We start from the raw sequence: 9,637 nt of genomic DNA, 5'->3' as shown, positions 1-9,637 counted from the left end.
TTATAGATATTATTTAGAATATATTGATTATGCTATACACTTGGATTTGGATTAATTTTTAAATATTTGTGTTTGTTAAAATAATTTCCAGCTATCATTGGCAATATTATCTGTTATCGGTGTTAGTATTTAATCTCAAAAAACACTAATCTGTTTCAATATGCATAAAATTATATCTTATTTTATGTATTACATACTTTATGTATTTTATGCTATTAGCACCTGCATACATCTTACAGAAAACATTTCAAAAATATTTGTTACAAAAACAATAAGACATTACATAACATTTGAAAAATGTAGGAGTCAAGTCACTCAAAAACTTACCACCATAGTAGAGCGGTTATTGGCATTTTACCCACTGTAAAATATTCACAATCAGGCTGGAAATGAGGTGTGTGGTAGAACCAGGCAAATACATTGCCCAATATTCTTTTCCTGCCTCTAGCACTGACACCTTAATCTCTTTCTGTAACCCTCTCTCTGGCTTCCATCCAGGGCTTGATGCCAGGACAGGCAAATCTCTACATGGAACAATTTACAAAATAAGCCCCAGAGTCCCTCACAATCTTTTTGTTTGTAGGAAGTGCCATCCTAACATCATGAACATCTGGATTAAGTTTCCTTGGAGATAGCACAAATTATAACAGACCCCGCCCTGGCCCCCCAGCACCACCAGAAAGAAAAAAAAGAAAGGAAGATGAAAATCTGTCATTGCTGAATACAACTTTGAATGACTGGGTCTTAATTCAACTATTTCTACCAAATAATTTAACAATGTTGAATGGTCATTGGCTCATCAAAAAATAAAATAATAATTCTTATGTACTTATTTATATAATAAGATATGATTTTTACCCTGTGAAGTCTAGCATTTCCTTATGCTGAACACTCCTTTCATTTAGACACACTGGAAAAAAACATTTTACCTCTGCATTGAGAGAAGTGGTCATTTTTTCCTTTGGTGTATTTATCATTATTATTTTAATTCCTATTAATTCTTTTTTAAAGATACCAAAACCTCCACAATTATGGGGGGAAAAAATCAAAAGATTCTTAACAGACAATTATTATGTGAATGTTTTCAGAGAAGTTCTTCCTCAATGAATATTGTAACTATTCTGCTTTGCTCACTTGAATGACCCCAAAATGGGGCTCTATGGAGAGACAGAGTTAAATTAGTTACTTTTCTTTTTTTTTAAAGATTTATTTATTTATTTATTTGAGAGAGAGAGAATGAGAGATAGAGAGCATGGGAGGGAAGAGGGTCAGAGGGAGAAGCAGACTCCCCGCTGAGCAGGGAGCCCGATGTGGGACTCGATCCCGGGACTCCAGGATCATGACCTGAGCCGAAAGCAGTCGCTCAACTAACTGAACCACCCAGGTGCCCCGGTCTTTATATCTTACTGACCTCCCTTTCGTATCCCTCTGTCTCCTAAAAATGCCCAGGGCATTGGAGAGATAAGTGAGCTCCTGCTCACTGCTCTACCAAACACAAACTGAACTTTTGGGAAAACAATATGGAAATAACTGCCACAATTTAAAATTGTACCACACAAACTTACTTCTAGAAATGTATTCTATAGAAATATAGCACACAACGATATATGAAAGAAAAACTTTGAGTATCCTTGGTAATAGTAAAAACAATTAGGAATTAGGAAAAAAAATAAACCATAAACGCTTTCAATAAGAAATTGGGTAAGTAGGGGTGCTGGGTGGTTCAGTCGGTTGGGCATCTGCCTTCTGTGCAGGTCACGATCCCGGGGTCCTGGGATGGAGCCCCACATGGGCTCCCCACTTAATGGGGAGCCTGCTTCTCCCTCTCCTCCCTGCTTGCGCTCTCTCGCTTTCTCTGTCACTCTTTCACTCTGGCAAATAAATAAATAAAATCTTAAAAAAAAAAAAGAAATTGGATGCCATAGGCATACAATGACATATTTAGTTAAAAGTATATGATGTACCTGTCTATACTGACTTAAAAAATACCCACAATAAATTGCTAAGTGGAAAAAGTTATACATCAGGATATAATATGATTCCATTTACATTATGCATATTGTGTGAAAAAAATTTCAGAATATGCAGCTGTGAGCAGTATTGATCTTTGGGAAGTAGGATTATATGGAAGACTTTCACTTTCTGCTTTATTCACTTTGATATCATTTTTTCATAAATTGGCAAGTATTTCTTGATGTTAAAAGTTACTATTATACTATTATAGGGCGCCTGGGTGGCTCAGGTGGTTAAGCAACTGCCTTCGGCTCAGGTCATGATCCTGGAGTCCTGGGATCGAGTCCCGCATCGGGCTCCCTGCTCGGCGGGGAGTCTGCTTCTCCCTCTGACCCTCCCCCCTCTCATGTGCTCACTCTCTCTCTTTCTCGCTCTCTCAAATAAATAAATAAAATCTTTAAAGAAAGTTACTATTATAAAACTTGATCTTAGCTCAGGAATAGAAAAATAAAGTCCAAAGTTATACTGATCATATATGGAATTTAGTGTGTGGTAATGGTGACATTGCAAAAAAACAGGAAGAATAATAAAAGGATTATTCAGCAAATTGTATATTTGATTATCCACTGGAAAAGAAACTTAACTTAGTAACCATTTCTTTCCTCATTCTAAAATAAACAAGTGATTTCCCGATTCATCAGAATTTTAAACCTACAAAAGTAATTCATAAAAGTTATGGATTTAAACACTAGGTAAGTATTCTATGACATTAAAAGCATGTCACAAAATCTAGGGACACCAGAATATTAGTATTCATTTTCTCAGATGGGTGAAATATCAGAGGACCTTACATTTATTTGTTATATATTTCAGTTTTATTTGACTTTTAACAACAAATATCATGCAAATAATAGATACATTTAAAAATGATAAATGGGTTCAGGATGGATATTAGAAGCTGTGCAATTTAGTCATAAATTTCTATACTTCCTGGCACAGCTGAATTATAGGAAAGAATACACTTTGTATGTATATACACATTCATTTAATCTTAATAGTCTGTAGTTTATCAGTGATCCACGGTACAACATGCTATGTTCATGTTTCTCCCTTGTCACTAAATTAAATTCCGTTCACTTGAAGACAGAAGACCCCTAACATCCCTATCAGGAGGCTGTTGAGATTTGTAAACACATTATCACATTCTATTTATCTTTCTCACAAACAAGAAGAAAAAAAAAACTTTTATTTTCTGACCAAAACTAGCATCTTTTTTTTTTAAGACCCCTTTATTTTTTTCCTCCATTGCTATCATCAGCAAACAGCATTGTCTTCTTGTCTGAGAAACTCTCCTGAAAAAGTTCAATAAATGCATACTACATGGTGTCTAATTGTACAGGTGCACAGAGTCCCGAGCCTCCCTGGAATGTGAAAGTGAAGCTGGTTCTTCTCATTGGTTAAGTGACTCATCCCTGCCCACCGAATTTACAGTCTTTTTTTTTTTTTAAGGATTTTATTTATTTATTTGACACAGAGAGACACAGTGAGAGAGGGAACACAAGCAGGGGGAGTGGGAGAGGGAGAAGCAGGCTTCCCGGGGAGCAGGGAGCTCGATGTGGGGCTCGATCCCAGGACCCTGGGAACATGACCCGAGCCGAAGGCAGACGCTTAACAACTGAGCCACCCGGGCGCCCCTACAGTCTTTAAAAATTCAAATTCTTGGGGTACCTGGGTGACTCAGTCGGTTAAGTGTCTGCCTTCCACTCAGGTCATGATCTTGGGTCCTGGGATCAAGCCCCATGTCAGGTTCCCTACTCAGTGGGGAGTCTGCTTCTCCCTCTCCCTCTGCCCCTGCCTCATACTCTCTCTCTCTCTCTCTCTCTCAAATAAATAAAATCTTTTTAAAAAATTCAAATTCTTAGTTCCTACAAACTTTTCATGACACAATTTGACAATACTTACAAAAAAATATTTCGAATGCTCATAATTTTTTGTATTTATTTAAAGAGACACTATGCTTGTGTTTGGAAAGAAATTTTCTCAAGGCTTATCCGTGAAACCCTTAATTTTGGTAATATTAAAATCAAGTAGGATTGAAAGACGGAATAATTCAAGGAACTTTAATTTTTCAAGAGCTTATATAATTTTATGATTATAAAAGTCCTGCTTCAGAAAATCACAAATGTTTGTAAGTCATGTAATATTAGGACGCTCCTAAGCAGGAATAACTAAATGTCTGTTGTGTCCATTAACCACCTCTGAGCCATTCTACTAAAGAAGTAAGAACATATGCCTACCCTAGGAGTCTACAGTTTTGTTGGGGAGATAAGACATGTAAATAAATCAATTTAGGAAAAAAAAAAACCTGAAACAGCATACTATAAAGTTCTAGGTTGACTGTAATCAAATGCATGTGACCCAAATGCAAAAAGTGATCCTTGCAGTTGTCTGAAAGGAAAGATCAGTATGTGGGAAGCAGGAGGTGACGTAATAATATATGATTTCTAGGTCTAAAGAAGAGAGAAGGGGGCGGTGCCTGGGTGGCCCAGTTGGTTAGGCGTCCGACTCTTGATCTCAGCTCAGGTCTTGATCTCAGAGTCATGAGTTCAAGCCCCATTTGGGCTCCACGCTGGGCATGGAGCCTACTTGAAGAAGGAGAAGGTGGAGGGAGAGGAGGAGGAGAAGAAGAAGAAGAGAGAAGGGTATTCTTGAGGACATGTCCCAAAAGAGTAGAGACCCGGAAGTGGGAGTAACCAGGGTGTGAGTGAAGGTTGGGGTCATGGCTGATGACAGAAAGAGCAGCTTGGCAGGACCAGAGCATGGGCATCTGACCGGCTCTGCTTATACATGCCCTCTTGCCCTAGAGTACAGGGTTTAAGAGGAGAAGAATTTCCCCGTTTCAGCTCAATGGTAGGAGACAGAGCCTCACCTCTCATCTACCTTGCAAGTAGATGAGATGTGTGGGTACTATTCAAAACAACAGAAGTCCACTCTAGTGAAATCAGTCCAAAAATAAAAGGATTGCTTTTGGAGGTTGTATAGTAGGCTGAATGATGGTCCCTCAAAAGATAGGTCCATGTCCTAATCACCAGAACCTGTGAATTTGTCACCTTATTTGGAAAAAGGGTCTTTCAAGATGTCATTAAGTTAGAGATCTTGAGATAAGGAGTTCATTCTGAATTATCTGGTTCATTCCTGAATATAATTACAAGTGTCCTTTTAAAGGACACAGAGAGGAAATGATGATGTGAAAGCAAAGACAGAGATTGGGCTGATGTGGCCGCAAACCAAGGAAGCCCACCCACCAGAAACTAGCAGAGGCAAGGAATAGCTTCTCCCCTAAAGTCTCTGTAGAGAGCATGGTCCTGCTGAACGCCTTCAAATGTCTGGCTTCCAGAACTATGAGATAATAAATTAGTGGTTTTTAAGTCACTAAATGTGTGGCTATTTGTTACAGCAGTCTTAGGAAATTAAAACACAGGTGGTGAGCTCCCATTGCCAGAAGTATTTAACAGGCCGGATTCTACTTCTGAGAGCAATGTTTTGGAGACCATCCTTGCTTGGGGCAGGAGGCTGAATTCAGTGATATCTCACGCTGTTTTCAATTCTGGGCTTCTGCACTTGTGACTTTCACCTAGCTAGCTCACCAAAATCATAGTCTCATCCTGTTGCTTACTCTATCGTTTCTATGCCATTAGGCTTAATGGCTAGAACATTACTATTTGGCTACTGATAGATGATTGGAGATTTTATTTCCCAAGTTATAAAAAGACAAACTTGATCTATTACTTACACCCTCTCTTTCTTTTCCTTTTCTCTCTTTTTTTCTTGACACAAAAGGTTGAATCAACTAACATGAAAAAATTAGCTGTTCCGGTTATGCAGCTGTCATTTTTCATGCTCCTTGGGACTATTTGCTGGAAAAATAAATGGAGTTGGGCTGCTACATTTGTTACCAAATCATTGGAAATTCCCTTATTGCACTTTGAATCATCCTGAGACACACTTATTTTTAGCCATTTTCCTGATGTTGTCATAAATCAGGGTTCATCTCTACATCCTTATGACTCATGTCTCATCTGCATAAATAAATATTGAGAAGTGGTAAGTAAAAATTTCTCTTTCCTTTTAAATAAGGAACTTAGGCAGATGACAAGACATCCTGAATATCTGGAAGTTAGAAGTCCATTGTACTAAAATTGACCTGATTTTATTTTACCACTCTTTCTCCAAATATTAAAAGTCAGTGATTACATAGAACCCTTTGGACGGTTTTCTGGGTATTTTTAACAGATTTAATTTTTTATATCCCTATTTCAGATAATATTTGATGATTTTTCATGAACATACCCTACTTACAGCCGAGCATTACGTATTTACATGTGCTATGGAAGATTTGGCTGCAGATATAACCTTAGTGTTAGCAAACATGTATAAGCCTTATAAATATTGGATTTTGTATATGAAATGAGTTGTAATCACCAGTAGGTGCCAAGGCGGTGACATATGAAGATCTCTTGGCTTTATTGTAATCTTGTCTGTTCCTAGTCTTAATCCTATTACTCTCCATTGTGCTTTCATAATATCCTTCCCTCCCTGCCCTATTCAAGGAGCTCACAATGTAGAGGAAGAGATAGAGACTGGGTCAGATTTGGATTTTTTTTAAATTTTATTCTATTTCATCATGATAAGTGCACTCTTTAATCCCCATCCCCTATTTCCTCCCAAGCCCCCCCCCCCACCTCCCCTCTGGTAGCTATGTCTGTTCTCTGTAGTTCAGAGTCTGCCTCTTGGTTTGCTTCTCTCTTTCTCTCTTTTTTTTCCTTTTGCTTGTTTTTTAGTTTCTAAAATTCCATGTATGAGATCATATGGTATTTGTCTTTCTCTGACTGACTTCTTTTGCTTAACATTATACTCTCTAGCTCCATCTATGTTGTTGCAAATGGCAAGGTTTCATTCTTTTTTTATGCCTGAAAGGTATTCCATCCATTCATTGATTGATGGGTACTTGGGCTGTTTCTATAATTTGGTTATTGTAAATAATGCTGCTATAAATATGGGGGTGCGTGTATCCCTCTGAATTAGTGTTTTTGTATTATTTGGGTAAATAAACAGTGGTATGATTACTAGATCATAGGGTAGTTCTATTTTTAACTTATTGAGGAAGCTCCATACTGTTCTCCACAGTATCTGCACCAGTTTGCATTCCCACCAATGGTGCAAAAGTGTTCCTTTCCTCCGCATCCTCGCCAATACTTTTTGTTTCTTGCGTTGTTGATTTTAGCCATTCTGACAGGTGTGAGGTGATTTTATTATACAAACAAAGGGGAGTCATTGAAGGCTTTTGAGTACAGAAAAGATTTGCTCTCTGAAAAGCTCCGAATGATCTGAATGGAAGGTTAAATTGGAGGGAAAAGAGCTGGTCCCAGGTCATTCTTCTTTCCAGGCATTAAGGTTGGGAAATGGTATTCTGGAAGAGGGATGGGGAAGGAGAAAATCAACGGGGTCACCGGGCGCGGGGGGGGGGGGGCGTGAATGGGACTTGATTAAACCTGGGAGGTGGAGGAAGACAGCGGGCAACTCTCTTGTCGCCCCAGAGTCTGTCCTGCTACCTAATTTCAGACGTGATCATTCCAAGGAATTCAAGAGCTGCCTATCCTGATGCTCAAATCATCAGGAAAAAAAATCCAGTAATATCCTTGTAAATCCACACAACTTGAAACTCCATTTGAATTGAATCCAAGTTGTTCAAAACAAACTCCTAAAAATCAAACGACAGCTTCGTTGCCCTACTTCACGTTGGTCCTAAGCAGGATAAGCAAACTTTCAACCATCCGTTTTTTTCCCAGCTTGCTAGAGCCAACCCTAGAACTTACCCCTCTGTGCAGTCACTTCTTGCTTTATTAATTTTTAGCCCAAAGTAAAGACATTTTCTACGGTGTGTGTATATGGATTAGTGAATCTGGGTTGGGGGGCGGCGTCTAGTGTGAGGTTTCAATTCTGCTTTCCCCAGTCCTGGCACAAGGCGCAGCTGCCGTCTTCCCACCACCCTCCCTACTGACTCTACAGTGGTCTTTTATTTGCAGCACTTGACTGAGCCATTCCTAAATGCCTTTTATCCCAGGCTGAATGTAGTCTGACCGCTTAGCTTCCACGTGGCCGCATCCCTTCCATCTTCTACCTTTACCAGGGTGCACTCTCCCCAGCACATCGCCCTGCAGTTAGGCACCCCTTGCTTGCGGCGGGGAAAGAAAGGCTGCACAGGGGCGCCTGGGTGGCTCAGTTGGTTGAGCAACTGCCTTCAGCTCAGGTCATGATCCTGGAGTCCCGGGATCGAGTCCCACATCGGGCTCCCTGCTCAGCGGGGAGTCTGCTTCTCCCTCTGACCCTCTTCCCTCTCGTGCTCTCTGTCTCTCATTCTTTCTCTCTCTAATAAATAAATAAAATCTTAAAAAAAAAAAAAAAAAAGAAAGGCTGCACAGCCTGGGATCCCAGCCCGAATGGCACTCACCATGCCCACCACAGGGCAGGAGATGCAGGACAGTGCGCCCCGCAGAAGGATGTGGTGGTTGCCCTTCAACCTGCTTGGTCCCAAGAGTCGGAGTAAGGGTTCCTCTAGATTCTTCAGATCTGAAGAGGTAGTTTTATTTTATGAGAGTCACTCAGAATTTAAGGTTTCATTGGGCCCAATACTATACCTTTGGGGGCCTCAAATGATCCTTTCAAAAATTACTAGACATGTAGATTTGCATGTGCCCCAGCCCCAGGTCCCTCCTACAACGGCTCAGTTCCCCCTCCAGGAGCTCCAAAGTGAAAGATGAGAGTGACCCCATGCGGGTCTCTCCAGGGCGGCTCCACTTCCACAGGGGCTACGGTTCTGATGTGAATGACCGTGACATTTCAGCACAGGGGCCTCCCCCACTGTCTTCATGTGATTGCACAGCCCAAGTCCTGTTTCTGGGCTGTTTCTGGGCATTAGACTGTGTTCCCAGCACTTCGGGTTTGGACACCAGGTCGTCTAGCTTCTCCCCTCGCTCCATGGTGCTGTGCAGAATGATTCTGGTCGTGTCCAGCTCAGCCCACACCTTGGGCATGGGGTCAGCTTCTCCGAGGTTCTAGTATCTCCTGAGGACGGTAGCAGGGGATCCGACTGGTCACTCTATCTTGTCGACCTGCTTGGAGAATTCATCTAGTACCTTCTCCGGCAGGGCAAAAGACCCCAGGAATGGATATTCACTGTCCATTAGGACCATTCCCACAAGGCTGTCGTTTTGGACGTAGAGGCGGTACAGACATTCTAGTTCTTTGACAGAAGCTCTGCAGCCTTCTGCCGAGGGCTCCACAATCAGTTGACTTATGAAGGTCATGAACTCCTGAGCACTGGACCTCTGGAAGAAGCTGAAGGAGGACATGTCGTCCATGGCTTTGAGCAGCACCGCCTTGGGCTCGCCTTTGTACAGGACACTGAGGCCTAACAGCTTCATGGAGCTGCACCCTCCGGCCGCCCACCCAGGCCCACCTGGCCTCTTGCCCGACCACCCACCCAGGCCAGGTGACAGCTCTCAGGAAGAGCCCGGCTGCCCTCCTGGGCGCAGAAGGCTATGACAGGTGGGACACCAGCTTCTTCTTGACGAGGTCATTTTAAGAATAGATCAAGGAACCGGCACATTTAATAGAAGTGTTT

At 41.2% G+C, this 9,637-nt stretch overlaps 1 pseudogene; it reads right to left on the bottom strand.

Moving 5' to 3' along the window:
* Positions 1 to 8,880: 8,880 nt before the first annotated feature.
* Positions 8,881 to 9,437, bottom strand: LOC112834543 (synaptobrevin homolog YKT6 pseudogene; annotated as a pseudogene).
* Positions 9,438 to 9,637: the final 200 nt, after the last annotated feature.

The sequence above is a fragment of the Callorhinus ursinus genome, unplaced genomic scaffold (genome assembly GCF_003265705.2).
Source record: "Callorhinus ursinus isolate GAN/ISIS: 27379988/994484 unplaced genomic scaffold, GSC_fseal_2.0 scaffold17, whole genome shotgun sequence".
NCBI lineage: Eukaryota > Metazoa > Chordata > Mammalia > Carnivora > Otariidae > Callorhinus > Callorhinus ursinus.
The sequence above is the reverse complement of the archived record's forward strand: the minus strand, read 5'-3'. Positions and strand labels throughout refer to the sequence as shown.